The sequence below is a fragment of the Lepisosteus oculatus genome, chromosome 24, assembly GCF_040954835.1.
Source record: "Lepisosteus oculatus isolate fLepOcu1 chromosome 24, fLepOcu1.hap2, whole genome shotgun sequence".
Taxonomy (NCBI): Eukaryota; Metazoa; Chordata; class Actinopteri; order Semionotiformes; family Lepisosteidae; genus Lepisosteus; species Lepisosteus oculatus.
The window spans coordinates 12887095-12907989 of NC_090719.1; the positions used below are offsets into that span (position 1 = coordinate 12887095).

Here is a 20895-nt window from a genome sequence, read left to right on the forward strand (position 1 = left end):
CTTTTATTTTATTGGGGGACGTTTTTACAAATTTCCTTTTTTCAGGAACAGTGCAAAAAGTAAAAGCTCTAGACCAAGAGAACAGGGCCGTTTGGCTTTGAGTTGGCGTTTTTGGCTGCAGTAGGTATCCACTGCAAAACATGACTTGAGAACCGAAGCTATGTACTGTAGCTTGGGAAATCGCACCAAGCTCTGCGAAAGCCACGAGACATTTCCAGGAACTTTGGGGCTGGAATGAAACAGGAGGAAGTTAGTTACCAGCAATCAGGAAGCAGGGAAGGAGACAGCCAGGTCTGGAGGCCTCCTGTCGTTCACAGCCTGAGCAATGTCCGCATGGGTCTGTTCTTACCACTGTTCCCTGCAATTCACACTGTAAACAGGAGACTGTAGGCTTTGGTCAGCTCTGAGAGCTGCCTGCTGTGGGTGTTCTTACATCTGTACTGCAGTAAAAAGAAAATCAGAAAAAAAGACGCAACTTCAACCGACAGTCTGAGGCGTGTCATCTTGAAAATCCCGTCGGCGTGAAAGGACTTACAGCCTCTTTCGCTGGCCTTGATCCAAAAAAGCATTGCAGCATTCGCAAAGTGCGCGTCACATTTTCACGTTTCACATCTCGCAACGTTCGCGTTTTCTTCAGAACATAAGACAGGTTCCAAACAAGAGGAGGTCACTCAGCCCATCTAATCTGTTCGGTAGTTACAGCTATCCAGCCATTTTGTAAAAGAAGCCAGACTACTGGCTCCAACAACAGGGCTGGATAGCTTGTTCCACGCTCCCACAACCCTTTGGGTAAAGGGCTGCCTCCTGTTCTCTGTTTAAAATGCACTTCTTTGCCCCCTTGGTTTGTGTTCCAAAGTTCATTCTGAAGAGACGCCCCTGGGTCGACTTTGTCAATTTTCACTCAAGATTCAGGGAAAGTCGCATGAAACGACTGCCCGTTCACTAATGCAAAACCAAATCCAACTGATGTGTTCAAATGTCTCTCTCGGAGCCACAACCAAAAGTAGTGACCCTCGAGGAACCGAGCTCAGGACTCTTATTCAAATGAAAGGCCCTGTTCGGTCAAACTATCTGATTCTTTAAAAGATTCGGTATGAACTCACACATCTGTGCTCTCCTTTGAACGGGAAAATGGAGTGAAGAGAATTTTGGAGAAGAGCACAAGTAAAAATGAAGAATGAATTTAAAAATGAATGAATTTAATGAAAAGTTCAAAGGTATTACTAGACCGCCCAGGATACTCACAGTATGTGGCTTTTTTTCCTTTTTCTTCCTCAAGAGCTGGACCTGGTTGCTGTTAAGTCAGAAACAAGTGGAAATGATACGCGAGTGATATCCATATGTTTCTTAAATGGCCTTGGCTTAGAGAGCTAATATTGTTCCAAAATAACTTCAGAGCCTATATGTTTCCAATTATTGAAATTGTGACACCTGTCACAAGCTAATCTTTCTAACTTCTCATTCATTTTCTCTGCTCATTTTTGTCTGTAATGCAGACGTACTGTAGTCAGGTCTGTCCGTTTTGTCTTTTTTCACTCTATGTAAACGTTCTAACACAAGTATATCACTTGTACGCATAATGAAAGTGTGCAGAGGTTGAAAAGGAGATTTTCTTTTATGCATTTCTGTAGTTGTTTAGTTCTAAGTTCCAGACTCAAACCGGCTTTAAAACAGCTCGTAGAATTCCAGCAATTCGTTTTTGGCTGAAGCTAAGCGGGGCCTTATTATTTCAGTGCTGCCGGAGATCAGTTTAGCCTAAAGAGTGTCAGTCACCTGCCTTGAAATGCATGTACATCACATGATTAAAGCGAAGGACCAGAAAGATATCGCTTTTTCTTCTCAGCTATCTGACAACTAACGCTGGTAGACTGAAGCGGTTTTGAAAAACTCTTGAATCAAGGTCAAAATCGAACACATTCCCCCTTTTTGGGAGCATGGCACTAATTTGAAATTCTGAATGACACACGGCCCCCTTTTAGGACATACAGAGCTTTTAGACGCTAATGACACCTCAAAGTCCGAAGCAGATCCATTGACATCTCTGTTGTTCAGTTTTCTTCTTGGCTAAAGAGAATGACTCATGCTGGAGGAGGGGGTGTCAAGGACAGATGTACCCCATGAAAGTGCAGAGTGCTAACAAGGGGACTGAGCACATGGTGCCCCCGACCATGAGGAAACCACTGAGTTATTATAAGACAGGACTCCGCTATGAAACCTGGCCCAGTTTCTCGTTTGTCTGGGCCTGCCAGACACCGAAACTCCTTCCAAGCCAGCCAAGTCATAAAAACTGTCGGAAAGCCAGTTATGTCAGGCCCATAAATAACTTGGAGGAAAAGTGGATACAGTTTCAGAAAGTTGATTAAGAGCTGAAAGGGAAGGAGAAAAGACTTCACTGAAATGTGTGGCCGTGTGTGTATGTGGGGGGGTTTAACACAGTTCCTGGTGTGTGGAGACATGCAAACCTTTGCGATTCTTTAAAGATACAGAAGCGTTTCTCTTGGGTTTTGTTCTGTGATCTGACCTTCCCCCGTGCTAATGCAGTACGTTTGTTTTCTAACTGTTACGACAAAGCTCACGTCTTCCCACTTACATGTGTCATAGTTTGTAAGTGGTTTTGAAGCCTCTCTCAAGGCCGCAACAAGGGAGCGTAAATATTAATTCAAGTACTACTGTGCCACATATTTGTGCCTCCTGGTAAAAACGTTGTTGTGGTGCCTAATGGCATTTCCTCTTGCTCCAGATTTGAGAAGGGGTTTGTCATGTGCCTAGCATCAGACACAGAGACACACAAGATGTCTTTGCCTGCATAATACAGAAACATGTACTGCCTATGTAATACACAAACATGTACAGAATATGTGTATTACTTAGGCAAAGGCATCTAAATAACTGAGGCCAAACGCAGTGATTTTTTTCTGTATAGTGTGGTCTCCTTGAAGGCTCAACTTTGTGAATATGTAATTACTTGTCCTAGATAGGGATGTTTTAACTGATGTCTGTGTGGCTGTAAATGTTGTAATGTTGGCTGTAAATGTTGTAATACAGTACAGCCATGTAAATGTGGATGTGAAAAGTCTGCCCTCACTCTTGGGATAAGAAATTTAAAAGAGGCGATTTAGATCACAATGTGGCTCCATCTTCTACAAATTAAGTGTACAGAGGGTTTGCACAAAGTTTGAGTAAAAACGTATGGGCACACATGTAGCTTTGATATATGCACATCTGGATTGCTTTACATCTGGAATAGAGATTCTAACTCTTCAGCGCACACATGAAGCACAGTGAAAACCAAAAACCCATTCTAAATCCATCATTCATAAAGCAGTTGGAGTTACAAACATACAGGAAACCCTCTCCACCGAACATTTTAGTAAGATTCTAGGTCCTAAAATCTCCCCTCGATAGAAATAATACCTCCTTCTCTGTAGTGGACTGCCTCTCTGAGAGCGAAGTGGGTGTCCTTAAACCATTCCCTTTTTATTTTGGATGTTAAAACAAAGCTGTTTTCTGTACAGGAGATTTTTTTCCCCACAGTAAATGCAAAGATAACACAAAGCCTGCACAATTCCTTTTTAAAACGGTTTTTGAAAGAACACTTTAAAGAAGCAAGCAAGATAAAGCAATAATACAGATGTGTCTTGGCTGGCTGAGAGAGAAAACTATCCGGATTTGATGTGGTCCCAAGAGTTACTAGGGGGCTATGGTGAAAGAGAGCGCTACCTATTCCTTCTCTAGGTTTTAGCATTCCGTTTGTATTTTTGTGATGCAGGATCATCCTAAAAGTAATTCCAACCATCACATTTTGTCCTGGTGAAAGCAGATTTTCCTTTGAAACGCTGTCAGATCTTATTGAAGGCCTCAGAGCAAGGACTCCCACGTCGGCTTCTCATGAGCTCAGTATCTGCCGGTTCGGACTGCAGCTGAGCTTGTTCAACTGAAACAGACGGTTTCTAGAGGAGAGCCTCTTAAGAGCTGCACCTTTCAAGGTACTTGTGAAGTCTCCTAGTGGACACGATACTGTATCTCTCCCGCTTTTAATAGCCAACACTAGGACTACTGCATACCTTATTGAATAGGACCAACAATAAGCAGACACTGGCTCACCAGGATTAGGATTAGGAAACTCTGTTTTAGAGGTCAATTGGGTGCTGAATTGAGGGGAGGAGGATAAGATCATCAGTAACATTATTTAGCATTGCTCACTCCTCAGTTTCCCCACTTGTTTATGTTCGGTTTCACGGTTCCGAAGTTCTTTTGTGGATTTATTTATAGAAACGCCAGCTTTCTTTTTTTTACCACGTCCTGACAAACGAGCAGTCGCTGGAGGTCGCCCATGTGGCCGGCGTCCCCCCCGACAGCACGTCCCCCTGCGCTGTCAAGGTGCGGAAATGATCCAGAAAGAAAAAGCCCAAATCGCTTCTTCAGATGTCTGCCGAGCAACATCTGGAGAACGCTTTGGTTGAATGTGTATAAACCTCTCAAAGTGGCACTTTGGAACGGGGAAAAAAAGTGCACATTGTGAGCTGGACACGTAGGCATGATACAGAAGCAAAATTAAAGATACCGAAATGAAGGGCGTTTGGCACTCAGTGGTGGTCTTGCTCGGTGAAGCTACATGCTTTTTTTTTGACAAACGGCTAACAAGGATATTTGTGTTTAATATCCGCCCTTGTCTTCATCCTCTGATCCTTTCTTTTTTAAAGTTTATGAGGACGTATTACTGTGAACCTCAGGGGGCTTTTCAAAGGAACATCTCTTTAAAACCAGTCATGTAATTGCAGGAAATAATTAGCTTTATTATTACTGTTATTATGGGCTGCTGCAGTAAAGGTATAAATAGTATGAACAGCGCTCTTATTTTTTCCTCAGGTTTACTTCTAAAAGATATTTTAATGTACAGTGAAGGCAGCCCTGTTTCAATGTAAACACTAGCGAGGTGTGTTGCCAGCACAACTGCAGCCCTCCTCTAGGAGCTAAAAAAGTCTCAATATCTTCAAGGTCTTAACCAAAAAATGTATCTTAAGGTAACTGAGAGTACTGGTAACACAGCAGGGAAATTACAGCCACCGCTTAGTTCCGTGCTAAGAGGGGAGTCCTTCATTTAACGGAGAGGCCATTGACGTTTTTAAGGAGTAATATCTTGAACAGTGCAAATCAATTAACTGTTTTATTAATTGTGATCACCAGAGAGTGGTCACATGAAAGCAGAAACCTACCTTATAATCTACTGAGGATTACAGTAATAGTGATAAGTGCTGTCGCTCAGTATCTGAGTGAAGGTTATGCGCTGAATTCTTGAGTAAACATGCTTGCAAAAGGAGAACCTGCTTTTTGAAGTGGGAGTTGCAGAATTAACTTGAAAATATGGCATACCACAAGTTGTCTTTTCTTTTCATAAATTATCATGAGACTTTCTAAGTCTTTGAGTTCTTGTCTTGTTGTGGCAAAAGTGGAAGACTGAATAGAGCATGTATTTTTGTTTTTAGAGATTTCTTAACCGTGTTTTCATTAAACTACAGACTGCTGCATCAGATTATTCAATAAGTGGACATTGTTTTGCTTCCCTTGATAGAAAATCTTAAGAACCCAGAAACCAGCATTGTAATGAAATAAACAACTCTTTGTCATTACTAATGACAGGCTATGGATCGGCTCTTAAAATCACAAGACGTCCAATAGTTGGAGAAATTAGATCTCCAAAAATATATATTTTTGTCTTATTTGTTTTGCTCAAAAATATAAACCCCAACACACAAAAATTCACATAAGTACACACTTTTTCAAAGCATTGCTCACGCACCATCAAACTTTTGCTCTGAGGGACCTTTGAAGTAAACATTTTTGATTCACAGTTTTCATTCTGATACTAAGTTTCATACATTAGGCCCAGCTGGAGGTGGACCAGGCACTGCTTCAGTACAAAGACTGCCTTAAGAAAGACTTTGACAGGACAGAAGCCAACAGTTCAAAACACTTTCTTAAACAATACAGTGCATGTTGCTCCTGGAGCAATGCTGGTAACGATAGTCAAGATGTGCAAGGTTTTCTCCTCTTAGAAAATACTAAATAATTTTGACATAAGAGAACAAGACCTTTATTAAAAATCTTTATTACAATTCGTATTGTATTGAAACAGGAAAAAAAATAAAAGTGACAAAAATTACTCTTGCATTAATTTAAACGTGCATTAAGAAAGTCTCCTCAGCTCATACATTTCCATGTCCATGAACATGGCTTGGGGAAATATATCTTTTGCTGTTAGCATATGATATAGACTGTGGGCCACCTGACCATTTCAGATTTACCAGCTGAAGCTCAGTGACCGGTTTAGTTTGCCAGAGAAGTCTGCATTGACATGAAAGATCTTTAATTTGTCATTTACAAGTCCTTCAGCATTTTAGCTTATCACACCTCAGTTTCAGAGTAACGGTTCTCTAGCTTGTTAATCTCAAAGTGTTAAGAACAAACTGAGTTCCAAGCTGAGCAGGCAGCAAGTGCACAGACACCAGCACAGGAGTGATGTGTGTTCTTCCCAGAAGTGGTCAGAACTCTGTCAGCAGGATTTCTGAGTAAGCTATGAGTCAGAGTCTGGGCATTTCAACATACTAGGAAAGATGACACCAAAGCAATCTGTCCCCAAAGGTATGCAGCAGTCTGTTAACATCAACCACATGAATAAAGAGGTCTAATCATAGTAATAGTTATGAGATTATAGCATAAAATTGCTCCCTCAGACATTTTCTTCCTTAAAGACCTTAAAGTACAGTGTACTCAGTCACTAAAAACACTCACACAGAAAGTAAGCAAAACATTATAACTAAAGCCTTACATAAAGTCATTAATAAAGAAAAACTAAATACGGTATAAAACTGCACTGCGTGTTACAAATCCAAAACAGACGCGAGAAAGCTCATGAAGCAACCGCAGTTAAGTCAGTTGCATTTGCAAAGCATTTTAATACACCCACCACCAACACCACATTGAGCAAAAACTGTAGCTGGAAAGATTTTTATAAGTTAGTATTTAAATAGAGAGAAGAGGATTTTCTGTTTTACAGCATGTTCTCGAATAGGAAAAACACCGTCTCACAAATACAACATCAAACAAAGTCCCGCAGGAGCTAGATTAGCGATTGCAATGATGACTGTGACGCCCTGTGACACTAGCGGTACCCTTCAATGGCAGGACCAAGGTGTAACCTTGAGGGGGGTGGCCCAGAGTGTGCTGTCTTTGAGTGACTGGTAGAGTAAACGACTGTACCACCCCTGTTCAGCTAGAAAACGCCTTGTGCTCGGCAGAACAAGGCCTGGCGCAGAGCACATCACGGGGTTCTCGGCGTCTGTGCTCGATGAGGCTGCGGGTCTTGATGTCTCGAGCTCCCCCACACAGCCTAACCAATGTGCAGACTACTGTACAACCACAACTTCCTGAACAGGTAGTCTGAACACTGGGCAGGCGAGGCGGGTCACTGGGCACTCCCTGGGCAACGTCCGACAGGCTCAACGGTGGCGCGTTAATTCACACAGACACACAGAGATGCCAGCTGGGAACCACAGATACCATCGTCACCTACTGGTCAGGATACTGGCCAGCACCAATGTGCCTGCTGGCCTCGAAACCAAGGGATCTTCAGTCCAGGCTGGGCTTTGAAGGAAATAAGGGCTCCTGAGGAAAAAAAAGGGGCATAGTTATAAAGACCAGTGACGATAGCTTCACACCTACAGAAAATAGTTCCTGCAAAGAAAGATCAGTATAATTTCACATTCGCCGTTTATTTGGAGATCAAAGCTGCACACTTTTAGATCTGCCATCTTATCACGATAAGAAAAATAATGCAGAGTTTAATGTCAGATAATCTGTTCTGGCTGATGGTTCAAGCGCTGCCTCTCGCTTCTTGTCTTTTCTTTTCAACTTCTAAGAACAAAAGCTTTCTGATTTATCGGCCAAAAAAATCCAAGAGAGTTTAGCGCTTCCAACAAAAATGGTGCACATTTTAAAGTGAGATACCGCCGTGGTGCTATAAGGATGTGTCATCCCCTCACACTGCTGCAACAGAGACCTGAACAAAAATATCTGCCCAGTCAGAATCAAGAATGTAACGGGCTGAGCCAGAGAGGTTTAGAAACCAATCAAATCAAGGAGAAAAAATTACATTCCAATCACTTCTTTGTAAAACTGCCCAGTAATTTTCTAATATTCTTCGCTTTTTTTTAACCCTGGCAAGAATTTTTTTTAAATTAAGTTTAAAAAGCAAAAAATTAAAACATAGATCACAGAAAAGTATCCGGTAACATCGACTCATCTACGCTGTCATACAATTTTATTTAAGACAAGTTTATCATTATCGTATTTTTAGTCTGTTTAAAGTCAATATCTCGTACATTAAATAGAGAAGTAATAACATTGTGAGGGAAAATAATCCGTTTTTTTTTTTCAAAACTGGACCTGATCTAATACAGTTCTTTTTATGATTGTAAGATCTTTTTTTACCCATGGAGTTAACTGTCCAGACATTCACATCCACAGGCAGACTCACTCCGACACCAACTAGCTACTGAATCAGACTCCATCCTGCATCTACTGTAGATACACAGTATGTTCCAGTGCTGGTGAGGAGCACAGTCCCTGTTCAATACGATTAACCCATCTCGAGCAGAATGCTGCCAACAGGAGAGATGTGGATCAGTTTGGAGCCTGTAATGCCATCAGACTTTGCCACAACAGGCACCCCAATCAGCCAGAATAGGAAAAGCCAGCACTTAGATTTTTTTCTCTGCCTCCCTCTGTCTTTGAGCATAATTGTGAAACAAATGAACCTATCACCCTGCTTTGCTTTAAGATGCTAAAGCAATTAATCCTAAAACCCAAGAAAGAGACCACTGGGTTAGCAACCGGCGTTCACAACGGCAAATATGTTTGAAAAAAAAATGAAAAGCCAGTCTAATCTGGGAAATTCATTTTCTTTAAAAGCGCAAAATTAAGCATTATCCACTCATTGCTCAAACAGAAATAACTCCTTGTGGACTGATGACATGCAGCAGAGGAGTTCCTGTGGCTTCAAACACCCTATGCAATTTGGCTCAAGACTAGAAAAAAAAAATATGGCAGCAGACGTTTCCACTCCTGTCTTCCTCACTTGCCTGAAGAGGTTAAAAAAAAAAATCAAAGCATTCGTTACCCAAAGGGCTTCCTCTACGCCGCTGGTGTACCGTGGAGGTGAAGTCAAGTTGAGCCGCTCTGGGCGGCTGAAAGGACGCAGAAAACGTGATGCTGCTGTCCAGTAGTTCTGTGCGACAAAGGCGCCGTAAGCAAGCGGATGAGGTCAAGATCTGCTTTCTCCGCCTGAAATGAAAAAGAAAGGAAATGAAGTGTTAGATAGGTGCACTTCGGGGGGCTGAGCTGTCTGACTGGTCCAGTGGTGCTCTTTCTCCTCCCTCCTCTACACTCCCTTTCGGTCCACAGACGAGTCGCTGTGCAGCTTCAGGAGTGGAGATGCTTGGAGCTGGGGGGGGGGGCCGGGGGGAGAGAGGGGGTCTATATGATGGAGGTCAAGGGCAGAAGTAGAAGTTGGGAGGGGCAAAGTAAAGAGGTTGCCTTCTCCTTTCTCCCTCATCAGCCCAAACACCCGCCAAAGTTACCTGGAGGTGCTGCTTTGCATGGCTAACTGGAGAAAAAAACAAATCAGTTCTGATTTGCCAGTAGCCACCCGGAAAGTCCCGGAAAGATGGTAAAGCAATAAAATCAAAAAGGGAGCCGAAAGGGGAGAAAAGGAGTGAAATTCAAGTAGAGAAGAAGAGAAAGCGTCCCACATCCCTTTCCAAGGGCAGTGAGAGTAGCTGTAGGATTGACGTGGCAATGTTCTGTTAACTAACTTTCCTAGGGAGGGAGGGAGGGAGAGAGAGAGAGGTGGGGCTTCTTGTCTGGGTTTTTTTTTCTCTTTTTCTCGGGCTTTTGAGGAGGCAACAGGAAGTGGGAGGTCAGAGGTCAACAGGAAGTGAGACGTATTGAGTTGCCCCATGGGGAGGAGGAGAGGAGCCTGGATGTGGAAGGGAGGGGGGTGTTGGTTTGTATTTGGTGGTTGCGCTGGGGGCTGGTAGGGGGCTAGGGAGGAGGGGGTGCTGACATTAGAAGCTCCACGACGTTGTAGCCAGCTAAGGAATGTCGGAGTTTCTTGGCGGGGACAGAGGGTTGTAATAACTCCAGATGTGCAGCCCTGTGGTCTGTTGCTTTTGCTCCTGTGATTCTTTTTTTTAAGCTGATTTCCTTTCCCTGTCATGAAGCAGACTGAATAAAGAGGCCTTTATCTGAGGGCAGGAGCCCCTTAACAGGGGTGATGGAGTAGGGAGAGTTGGTATGTGTGATTTGGAGGTTGAAGGGGGGTCTTTGGGGGGGGGGTACTGCCGTGCATGAAAAGCTAGGGCAAAGTTCATTTCCTTCACAGATTTCAGTACGGGTGCAGGGGACGGAGTGGGGTGGTGAGAGGGGGTTGCAGGTCCGATGAGTGATTCTGGAAAGCAGTTGATCCCAACTGCCTGGGTTGTCAGCCTCAAATGCAGGTCCTTCGTGGACAGCTAATCATCGTATTTGTTTCGGAAGACAAGCTGTATCAAGCATTCAACAGTCGGGGGGGTTAAAGGAACAATGCTGCAAGGAATTTGACTATATTTTAAAGACACCTACCTTTAAGTAGTTTAAGTAGTAAAGAGTTTTAACTCTCAGAACACAGAGGCATTTTTTCTACCGTTTCACTTCCCGAAATGTTAAGTTCTATCATTTGCTGTGCCGTGCTTTATACTGTCATGGTGTGTGTACAGTATATTGGCTGCCAGTGTCTTTTCAACCAAAAACCTGCATCTGAAGAAAAGTACTAAAGGACGTTAATGACTGTGGCACCAGGTACCCATCCAGTGGTAAGGTGCCCACAAAGGTGCCACAAAATGTTCATGTAGAGGCACCTCAGGAATCTAACTCGTCTCGTTCTGTTAGGTAAAAAAATGAGAACTCTCTGGGTTCTCTTCCAGACTGCCAGAAGAGACATTCTGTAGATGGGTCACACCTATAGGACATTCCGTAGATGTGTCACACCTATGGGATACTAGGAGAGAATACCCGAGTTCAATTACAGCATTGGACCACGCTACCTCCTCACGCTACAGATGTTTCAGATCTGTCCAGTTTTACACTTATTCTACATGAGACGTCCTGCAAACCGCGTTTAGAGACGGCAGATTGCAGGCATACAGTCAAGGTGTGTCCTGCAGGTCACGATCCCCTCCTGCCTTAAAGAAAAAAAAAGGAAAATGACCGTCTTGGCACATTTCTCCCTCAAACACTAGTTTCACCAATTTGAAGCGGATGGATTTTGGGTGGATTTGTGTCTGGCCTCTGGCTCTGTCGAGATATTAGAAATACTAACAGGTTGGTCTGCCTTCAGTAAACTACAGCTCCGACAGGTGGAGCACACCAAGGCACATCACGTAGTTGTCTGTGTAGAGCCGGGACCAGTCAGTGGTATTGGATAAAAGTATCAGTCAAATCAATCAAAAAAAGCTTCTTTGCAGACTGAATCTCACTTTCCGTTGGTCTTTGGTAATGTGCTACCAGTCACCCCACATAAGGCACCACTTGCAGCACACAAGGGAACCATGCACAAAAGCCTGCCTTCCCTTTACGATAGCATGCTGGTCAAAAGGTCTGGTCTGCTGTTGCTTTACATCTCTCTGGGATCCTGGAAGTTACCACATGCTGGATGCTTCCCATTATTTTGGATCTTTGGCAGGGCAGTGCGGGTTCTCAGTGTGTCACAGGAGGCCAGCATGTGCACTAAATTTCCAGCGGGGCCAGATAATGTATTGTGGAGTGTAGGTGAAAAGTGTGTATATGTTGTTTTTTTTTTAGTGTTATGCACTTAATTATAAACAATTCAAAGTCCTGCATACCTCCCTGAATACAAAGGCACCCTCCACACACACACACACACATACACACACACACTGTATACACTAAACTCCACTGGTGCCGCAGCTTAAAAAATAGGGGTCATGGGATTTAACATCGTCCTCTTGATTGGAATCCAAGGTGGTCCTAGGGAATAGAAGTGGTGTGTTTGTTTTAGCTACAGTTTCGCTCATTTTCCCGAACGAGAAATCAAAGTGGACTTGCTCCATTCCCATGAGGGCTGTGTCAGCAGTTCTGCAGGTAGGCAGCGAGATGAGGCCAGAGGAAAGGTAGCGTTTTTCCACAACGTCTTTCAGCCGGATTTTAAAACCCACTGAGGGCACAGTCATGGCTGACAACTTGTCTGAAAGCAGACGAAAGAGACTAGAAAGGTGCAGCGGCATTTTTCGTGAGGAAATGCTTTTTCGCTTTCTTTCTCTCCAAATAGGCCTTTCAACCACTATCTTGGAAAAAACAGGACAGGAAGATTTACAACTAAAACAGGGGCCTTAGTAAGCTGGGGAAATAGTTCATTTTATTTATCGTGGGAAACATCCTGTACAGTGCGTTATTTCTTACCTTTTGGATTTTTTTTTCAAATTTAATCCTTCCCTGTCCGACCCCCATCCTCCAACACCAGATCGTTTTTTTTGGTTCCCCTTTGCTCTGGAATTCCAAATTCACCATTTCCCAATTCATCACGCAGGTCTGAGGATTAAAATGTGTTTTCCCAATGCCAGAATTACCCCGTCAATTCTTCTGCAGTCTCCCCTGCAAGTTACTCATACGCAGTAGAACGATGTTATAATTAAGCATGATTTTCCCCTTTTGTGTAGCTACAAGTAGCTCATTGGAGGGAGAATCTTATTCAGTTACAACGTAAAAGCTCAAGACCCCCATCAGTTTCAAATATGTACAGCGCTGAGCAACAGTGGGTAAACTCCTGATATAATTATCTGAGTTGCAATTTTTTTCCATGATACCTCCGTTTAATTGAAGCCATTGTTTCTTAAATGGCCAAAAGGTTTTAGATGCACCAATCTGAGATTTTTTCGGAGATGCAAGAGAATAATTAAGAATCAGTGTAAGTGAAATAACAGTTTCCTTAGCACAGTTGTGGTGGCAATTAGCACTGGGTTATTTAAATGAGAAGTAGACGAGGATGGTGTTTCAGGCGTCCCTGTTCTATATAGAGGTCAGAATGCTCATGTGTTTGGTCTTCAGCCATATGGGTAAGTGCAAACATGCCATGCCATGATGTACAGAGATTTCAGAGGGCCTCAGGAAAAGAGTGGCTGATGCCCATCGGTCTGGAGAGGATTACAAAACCATTTTGAAATGGTTGGGTCTCTATCCATCCACTATCAGGCAGATAACCTACAAATGGAAAATGTTCAAGACCGTGGAGACTCAACCCAGGTCTATTTCTCCTGCCGAGAACGTCCAAAGGAGCAACCTGCAGAATCATCCAGGAAGTGCCCCAGAGTAACATCTAAGGATCTGCAGGCCTCCCTAACTGTGGGTTGTGTCAGTGTTCATGCCTGGACCATCAAGAGAAGACTGAATGGGAATGTTTTAGATGGGAGAATAACCAGGAAGAAACCAATTCTTTCAAACAAGAACATTGCTGCCAGTCTGAAACCATAAAACGACTGAAAGAATATCCTCTGGAGAGATGAAGCTGAACGTCTTGGCTGCAATGAGAAATATTTCGTGTGGTGAAACCCAAACACTGCCTTCCAAGAAAAGAACGTATCCCAGCTGTCAAGCGTGCTGATGCGAGCATGATGGTTTGGAGCTGCTTTGCTGCCCGGGGAACTGGATGACTTGTCATCCCTGATGGATCAATGGATTCATTGTAGTATCAGAAAATTCTGGAGGAGAATGTCAGGCCACCCCCTTCGTCAGCTGAAAGTGAGCAGAAAGTGGTTCCTGCAGCAAGACAGCGATCCTAAGCATACAGGCAGCTGAAAAGGAAGAAACTTCACATTTTGGATGGGCCAAGACAAAGTCTGGACCTCACTCTGCTTTTCGGAAATGTTATGGCAGCATCTGAAGCACGTTGTTAGAACAATGAAAGGCTCAAATGTCACGAACTTGCAGCAGTTCCACTAGGAGGGAGGGGCCAAAGTTCGTATAAGCCGATGCAAGAGACTGATGAACGCTTCGAGAAAGCATCTAGAGGAAGATTCAGCTGCTCAAGGAGGTGCCCCCTATCCTATGTCCTTCTATGATATATTTAATCTGATATATTTTATTTCAGTAGTCCAGTTAGATCATTAGATCCAGACTGACCGTAAGAATGAGGCTGACTGACCCTCCCTCACTTTCACGAGGAATGAGCGAGGGAGCTGCTGGAAGAGTGAACATGGGGTGACAGGAGGAGTGTGTTAGAGAAGTGTAAAGCAGGGTCCAGAAGGTAAGCGTTATATACATACAGTATATATATATGTAGGAGAGAGGAAGTAGGCAAGATAAGGATCTAACCTTCCTCCTGAACTTCTATGATAAACTGCATTAAGACTTTCATGAAGATCAAATTATGCCTTAGGTCTAAAATATACAAAATCACAGACCAACCTAGGGGGTTTCAATTTTTTTCTTGGCACTGGAACAGCGTCGTTGCCTTTGTCATTCAAGTCTGTGAGCATGTGAACAAACCAGGTCCTAATCTTGCTTTTCATGGCGCTCAGGACTGAAAGAGTTTTGAATTCACAAATAACACACTTCTTTTTTCATTCATTCTCCTGCATTCCTCTCACCAAAGGTGATGTTCGGTGATGTTCTGTCTATGGAACCAGGAACAGGCTAAATAATCAACAAACTATTGTCACTGTGTAGAATACATTAAAGTACACCTCTATGTTTAACGAGACACAGCACGTCACATTTGTATTGGGGGGGAAAAAGCTACTGGCAGAATTGGAAGTCGAGACCAAATACTTACATTTTACTATTCCGATTCCAAGTGGCTATGGGTTCCCCCTTCAGATGTTTCAGTTGTGTGTTCATCTCAACAATGAGTAAGGTATCTCTTGCCCGCACAGTAGCTCCCTTCTGCATTCTCCCGAAGGCCTTGTACTGTATGTGCCCCTGCAGCTCAGCAAAGCTGATTAAAAAAGTCAGAAATCAAATCAAATCAAAGTGTATTTATCAAATGCACAACTATACAGCGTGCAGCAGTAGTTGCTGGCAATGAACTTTTCTGCAAGCTCACAAGAATCACAAACATCACTAAATTAAGGTTACATCATAATAGATGATAATGTAATAGAAATTGAATAAAACTCAAGATGAATTGCAATGTATCCATGGTGTATGCAATATATACAAGTAGTGCAGTATGCTGAATACAATGAAAACTGTGTGTCAAACTGTGTGTAGCCATTACGGGTGATTTGCTAAAGGAGCTGCAGGTTGGCTCTTTAGCAGTCTAATTGCCTGGAGGTAGGAGCTGTTCCGTAGTCTGTTGGACTTGGACCGAATGCTTCGGTAGACGTTTACCGGACGGTAGGAGAGAAAACAGTTTGTGACTGGGATGACTGGGGTCATATGAAAGAAGGAGATCATATGAAAAAAGGTACAAGAAGTAACCCAGCATTCTCCAAAAGAGTCTCCTCACAGAAACACTTTTTATAAAATGACATCCTGCATGAGGCAGATTTCTTTTGAAATTGAAGAGTTGAGAAAGTAATGCAGAATCACTTCCTTTCTGACTCAGCCCCCCGTTTCTGCTGGTGTGTTTTTTACTCACACAAAAAGTCTTTTCTTTCAGGAATGTGAAAAATAGGGTGGCCTAGCAGCACAGTGGTTGGCATTGCTGCCTCCAAGCACTAGGCGCCCTGTGTTCAATTCCTGAGGTGCTGCGCGTGTGGAGTTTGCATGTTCTCCCATGCGTCTTCCTCCCACTGTCAAAAGACACACGAGTAGTTGACTTGGTTTCTGTAAACGCCTGGTGTGAGTGTGTGCGTGTGCCCCGCAATCGACTGGCACCCCAACAAGGCTGTACCTTGCCTTGAGCCCATTGCTTGCCAGGCTAGCTGCTCCCCGATCTTCCTGTATTGGATAAAGCAGTTAGAAAACAGAAACAGGAAAAGTAAATTTGTTTTTAGCGGCTGGCTTCATGAGATATGACCTTCCAACCACCAGACAGTGACAAAGTTGTTCAGCAGACAGCAGTCTTTTCTTGCTAACCCAGAGAGTGGCCAGGAAGGCAAGGGAGAGAGAGTGAGGGGGCAGGTGATGTGAACTCTTCTAAACAGAGGAAAGGACGTCTGTCTAATTTGATATCCTGCCGGCTGATTAAATGAGCCACTTGCATCGGGAGGTTATCTCGTCTCATTTCTCCAAACATCACTGACCTCTGACCTGTAAATTGTAACCAGTGCTTCCATCTGATAGCACGTGGGATTTGCATCTTGAAAATAAAAGTGGTCTCTGCCCCGTTTAAGTCCATTTAAGCTCAGGCAGATGTTCTTGCAAAATACTTGAGTCCAGCTCAGGTTTGTAACTAACAAGCAGATTTTCTTTTTGAAGTGTGTTAAGAGTACAGATACATGAAACAGAGCTGTGACCCGCAGACTCTTAAATCAACTTCCTGAAAGATTTATCGGGTACTCCATTACTCCACTGTGTTGCTGTCTGATTAAGAGCCCAACAAATGTAAATTTAACTTAGTGGTCATTGTCATTTAAGAGAACTCATTTTTATTTACAGCTTGTGGTGTGTAGTTTGAAAGGATGGTGTATAGTTTGCCCTGAGAATATTGTAGTATTTAGGACAATTTTGATATTGTATTTGGCAATGTTGTTTTTTTTTTTTAGAATATTCATACCAGCCTCTATAACAATTTCTCGGTTCCACAATTTAATCTCACTTATGCTAGAAGAGTTTTCAACAGCTTCAAATGCAAATAACTATTAAACTTTAGAAAAAATAAATCCATAGACAGAAGCCAAAAATGGATTAAGAAATACGAAATTCAAGGATACACAATATAGATTGCAGCTGTTTAGATGTTATGCATGGAAACTACTGGAGATGAAAAAATGTGTTTCTAAAAATATTATAGCATGTTGTTTCAGTCAGCCTTTTATGTTGAACTGACAATTTATTATTAAAGTCACCCTTTTCAAATGATATAATAAAATAATTACAATTTCTCTAACGGAAGTATGACAATTTTGTAGGCAATTGTGTGATACACAGAGAAGGACAAATTGTAGAGTGATATAATACCATAGCAAGTGTTACATGTAATAATATGGTACTGTACAATACAACATTTGAAGCTCTAGCTAAAACAAATCAGTAAAAATAATGTCTGTTTGAATTTAAAAGTTATTTTGAGTTTGGGAAAAAAAAAAACCTCTCAAACAGCCACAAAATGTTGATTAATCTAGTACGTTTTCATTCACAACTTTCCTCATCTTTTGGAGAGCCTAAGAACTCCGCAGATCGGTTTTAGGTCTAGCAGAGATTTTAAACTTGATGTGGAACAAAGTTAAGTGAAGAGTTTATTATGAAAGCCAAATGTTCTTTAATGCTTTAAAGTGTTATATAACACGCTTGGACTTTCATAACATCCTGTGTGCTCTCCATTAACTGTAGCCTTTTATTAAACACGAGCCCGGCTGTTTTGGTATTTTTCTGACTCATTTATTTACAACGTGGGCTGTTATCGGGATCATGTCTCTTCCCACAATGGGGCTAGAAAAATGCAGAAGTTGCCTCCTATAAGCTGCGTCCCATCACACATTTCTGTACACATTACAGCCTCTCCGATGTTTTATTTTAATTTATTTCAGAAATGGAAATTAAAACAGAAACTGGTAGCTATTTGTTGCCCACAGTGCTATAATAAGGGCTGCACATGCCCCAGTTTGTACGGAGAGTGAACAGAAGGAGAAAATATATTCAGATAACAGTGTTCACTAAAATTACTTCTCTTACCGTATCAAAGAAGCACATAAAAATGTCAGAAAGTTTGCTTGTTGCTTTAGCTAAGCTGTTTGGGAACTGAAAGATTTTACAGTCCACCGTAATGAGCACTGATGCCAAGTCCTGTGTGCTCTCTCCCCTTCGTTTTATCAAAGGTTAATGTTATACGTTTATTTGTTGCTTCAAAAGTCAGGACTTACCAAGAGGCAGCAATGTGCAGACAATCCAAACAAAGCCCTAGCTCAGACTAAATACAGGCTCGGCCACTAAGTTTGCAAGGGAATTTTTATAGCATATATTGTTACTCGTTCAAAAGTCACAAACGTCAGTTCAGTCACAGAAAAGCTGATGACTGACGCTTTTGAGATGTAACTTTAGCCAGAAAGCTGGCAGGCAGAGTGGACTGACAAGGTGGATTTTACTCTGGGCTTACACATTAAAAAATTAACACAGTAAAAAAGAAAACTAGGTAGCTCCTAACTTCGGAGTTTGCACACGCAAGACTTCACTTTTCAAATAGGATCTTTACAGGTCCTTCAACCAAACTCTGATCAAAATCTTTTCATTTCTTGGGGAATAATAAAGAATGTGTGAACTCGTTGAAGCCACTGTGCTCCAGATAGACCAGGTGTCACATATGGATAACAAATAATACTTCTTGCACAATACTTTTTCATTCCGTACAACAGCTTCCACTGACATGATAGTGTATCAGCACATCAGGATTCCGATTTCAAAGTTTAAAATGTTCTCTAAAAAGGCAAATGAATATTTCTGCAGGTAACCCCTATCGAAATTTAATTTTGTTAAACCAATCCTTCTCTAACAATTAAATACTCAAGAGGAAGGATGGCGATAATCAGTGTCAGTTAACAGGGCTGTCTTCGTTGGAACTTTTTGCGAAACAGGGAAAGTCTGAGAAATGTAGAATTCAAATGTAGCGAAAAAAGGAATGAAAAAAGTTTGGAAACGTGCTACTGGCCTCCTCCCAAGGCCCAGACGTTTCAGTAATGAGGGGTTAGCAGTCGGCTTATTGTTCCCAGATGTTGCCCGTATTAGAGTGAGCCTTTGAAGCAAACCCAAGTCACCAGCACTTTTCAATCTACTTTTAACAGAGACAGACACAGGCAGTTCCTTAAAGTAACAGTACCTCCCTTTCTAACCCATCAAGGCTCTGTCATGGGAGAATTTGTTTCCTCTCCCAAACTCGCACTGAACTTTCCATTCAGAAGACTTTGCTTGCAGTTAGAACTGTTAAAAACCCTACTGGGCCTGCAAATAAGCAAGCCGCTTAAATGTGAACATAATTTTCAAAAAGTCTTGTCTTCCTCCGCTCAGCCTCAGCATGTAATATCTAGCGAGAGTTCTGCCTTTTTTGATCAGCTAACTAACACATTACATCCGCAAAAACCTAGGATTGGTGGTTGTTTTAATTCCTTCCAGCCATCATTCAGCACTGTGTGTTTTTCCTTAACAATTGGGTGGGGACGTTTTTCCTATTACATTTTCATTATAATATAGAATGATACGTTTGTAATAGTTCCTGCTTTATTCTTGAGGTAGTCCTTTTACACTCTACTGTTACGAAAGCATTAAAACTGCAAAATTGTAAGTTAAGCAGTCTGTTTTTCACTGAATTGTTTTCCTAACTGATCTTCTGTGCGTGCCCTGCGCAGTTCCCCGGACTTTATTGTGCCTGCCTGTTATCTGGCCCTCTCGCAGAGCACCCCAAGTCGAAAAGCACCGAAAAGACAATACCAGCAATAACTGGAGCAAATGTTGCTGAGGGAAGCAATCAGCAGCCACACAGCAATGACATAGCAGTGCAGTGTTGAAAAGCACTAGTGAGGCGTTTTGAAACCATAGCAAGAGTACAATACTTCAAGTACATTTCTCCTTGTGCTTGTGCACAGGCATTTCCATCTGACCACAGGGCCACAGTACTGACCCAGGCAACAATACTAACCACAGCGCCACCGTGCCTAAAAACCATCAAATGCGTTTCTTTTGATGCTGTTCATGCTTGGTATAATTTGCGTTAAGGGCATTCTTTTTCTCCCCAAAAAACAATAGTTCCTTTCATTCTTAAAAATATCGTTCCGTCCATGTCTCTAAGCTCAATTTTGAGTCTCTTTCTTTTGCGACATGTGTCTTGTGTGAAAATTCAGTATGCGATCCAGAGTCCGTTTAGGATGATTTACTGACATGCGCTGTGACGGAAATGTCTAGAAACCATGGAGGGTGCAAGAGGAGCCCAGCCCCTGCCTCTGGGTCAGTGAAAAGGGTTTTATCTTTCAAGCCCTGCGACCATAAAGAGAAATCCTGCTGTCTAGGACCGGCATGGCAGGGAAAATAATTCCCCCACCCCCACCCCCGAAAAGACGTCTGCTGGGCGCCATCTGCCTGGTGCTGGGTTTTGTGATCTGGTCAGATTGAGGGAATCTTGTAGCCGTGGTGCTCTTCTGTTCCTCCCGGGAATCTCTCCAGCCCCCCCCTCGGAGAGAACTCCCGCGTGCTAGCCCCCGCAGGGCGTTCTTCGAAAGAGCCGGAAATTTGGGTGAAAGTTGTGGACTGTCCTTCCCTGCTCCCTCTCACACTCTCTGCACCCATCCCAGAAGCGCTCGGCACCCAGGAGCACGGGGGCCAGGATAAAGCTCAGAGACGGCCGAAATATGTTGAAGAAAAATCTATTCTTCAGTTTCATGGTCGTTTTCAGTTTTTTGTTCAGTTCCAGCTTTAACAATGATAATTCCTTACGCTGATATAGCAGCTAAAATGTACCAGTCACCAGCACACAGACCAGCTCTCCGTGAGGAGGAGAACAGAGTGATGAAGCCAGTTCATAGAGGGGGATTATTAGGAGGCCATGACTGGTAAAGGCCAGGGGGATATTTGGCCAGGATGGCGGGGTAACACCCCTACTCTTTTCAAGAAACACCCTGGGATTTTTAAATGGCCACAGAGAGTCAGGACCTCGGTTTTATATCTTATCCAAAGTACAGCACCTTTTTCAGTCTA

General features: G+C 42.7%; 1 protein-coding gene and 1 long non-coding RNA gene across 2 annotated transcripts in view; one reads left to right on the top strand and one right to left on the bottom strand.

Moving 5' to 3' along the window:
- The window catches only part of dnm1a (dynamin 1a), a 112831-nt gene that overhangs the window by 73629 nt on the left and 18307 nt on the right, over positions 1-20895 (top strand). The gene's annotated exons all lie outside the window — the stretch shown is intronic.
- On the bottom strand, positions 6911-9811 carry LOC107079874 (uncharacterized). The gene is made up of 3 exons (XR_001480778.2): positions 9639-9811; positions 9179-9342; positions 6911-7665 (listed from the first exon to the last, which is right to left on the bottom strand). It is a non-coding gene; the product is annotated as an uncharacterized lncRNA (long non-coding RNA).